General features: G+C 42.4%; 1 protein-coding gene across 1 annotated transcript in view; it reads right to left on the bottom strand.

The window, feature by feature from the left end:
• The window catches only part of oprl1 (opiate receptor-like 1), a gene marked incomplete at its 3' end in the record, with an annotated part of 112,013 nt that overhangs the window by 7,889 nt on the left and 102,225 nt on the right, over positions 1-1,899 (bottom strand). The window lies entirely within an intron of this gene.

Raw genomic sequence — 1,899 nt, forward strand, 5'->3', positions numbered from 1 at the left:
AATGTTTTGCACTAAGTGGTCTGTGATTGTATTTTAGTGTCTTTTTTTTCCCACAGAATCTCTGCAGTAAAGTACAGCAGCGAGCTACAGACTGGACTGCAGCACTCTGTCACTGATTATTCCTGAAGCGTGCCGAGCGCCTGCAGCCGGAGCTTTGTTCTCATCCCAAACACAGCGGGTGGACACAGCACAGGATTTCTAGAGAATTTAACACTTCCTGCCGGGCTTAAGCACCGTCCATGGAAAGCATGCCCTGAACATGGGACCTCCGGAGGTGTCCTGTGGTGTCTGACACTGGAACACTGCGCAGTAAATCTTTTGGGTCCTGTAGTTTAGGGGATGGGCCTTCTATGGATCTGGTTTGTTCTCAGTTGGATGGATATCTGGGGAGCTTGAGCCCGAGTCGACTCTTTGGGTTCTTTGTCGTGTTCAAGCTGATCCTGAGCAGTTTTTGCAGTGTGGTGGGGCACGTTGTCGTGCATAAGGAACACCCCTGGTGTTAGGAAGTCCCATTGCCATGTGGGAGGGCACTCAATCACCAACAAGTAGGTGGTTATAGTAACATTCACGTGTGAGCCAGGACCAAAGATTTCACATCAGGACATGAGTCTTTAGAGACAATGATCAATGTTCTACACTTCATCTGTCAGAGGTTTTAATGTTGCAGCTGATTGGCATATTTATTTTTATTTAAGATATATGTTAAAACAGAACTGCATCAATCCTGAGGGAAATTCTGGGAACTGTAAAACACGATTTGCTAAGTTTTGTCTGAAAACTGGCTCCATACATGTCATAGAGGGGTCTGCACGGACACTGGACGAGGACAGATGATGACATTTTGGACACTTACAGACACATGGATGCAAAAAGCGCAAGTTGGTCTCTAGAAGTCATTTCATCCTCACATGATTCTATTTTGTAAAGCTCATGTAGATGGACAGCTTGGTATCAGTTTTGTAGTAGTTCAACACAAAATCACACATTTAAATGATTAAAAACTGTATAATTCACAACTAGCAGGGGCTAGAAAAGCAATGGCTGATAAAANGTCAACCAGGAAGTAGCAAAACCCTGGCTTCATTTTCTCAGTGCAGAAACCAACGGGTGACGTCACGGTAGCTACGTCCATCTTTTATACAGTCTGTGGTTTCATCACATGGAGGAGATCAACGATTCATTAGTGTGGGGACCAGTGGCAGACTATGGATTAAAGACACAAGTACTCACATAAGGAAAGTAAAAATACCAACACAACAGGGTCAGAGTTTCAAATGAAGGTGAAAACTTTCTTTCAGAAGAGTCGGTTTTCCAATGGCTTCTCATACACTGCTAAGATTTAGATGATTAAGAAAAACCAACTCCAACATCTGCTCGTACAAAGCTCATCATTTATTACTGATGTTGGTGGTGTTTTTTTTTTTTTTGACATGATGATGATTCAAGATTCAAGAGGTCGCATTTGCTCCATGCTCGTACAGTACGTGATAAATATTGAGGACATTGTGAAAGTACAGGGTTCATTTTGCCAGAGTTGCTCTCATATGTATGTATGCGTGTCTCTTGTGTAATGTTTTGCTTAAATCTGTGTGTATGTGTGTATGCGTCTATGTGTTGTAGACATACTGCATGTACATTGAGTCTGTGTGCTGCTAGAGATGAGACGATTTGGATTTCCCATGTTTGATGTTGACATGATGCTGGTATGGTGGTATTATAAAAAAGGCATTTTTCGCAGAACCCATTTTTTGCATGTGGCCTCTCTTTGCAAAAAGCCTAAAATGCACAGAAATGACTTGTGAAATGTGCCAGAGGTGGTGCGCTATTCATGTACCATTCCATTATATCAGGTTAGAGGTAACAACCAGTCATTCAGGATCATTCACATTCACCTTGTGT

This window comes from Stegastes partitus, unplaced genomic scaffold (assembly GCF_000690725.1).
Source record: "Stegastes partitus isolate 25-593 unplaced genomic scaffold, Stegastes_partitus-1.0.2 Scaffold1632, whole genome shotgun sequence".
Classification (NCBI taxonomy): domain Eukaryota; kingdom Metazoa; phylum Chordata; class Actinopteri; family Pomacentridae; genus Stegastes; species Stegastes partitus.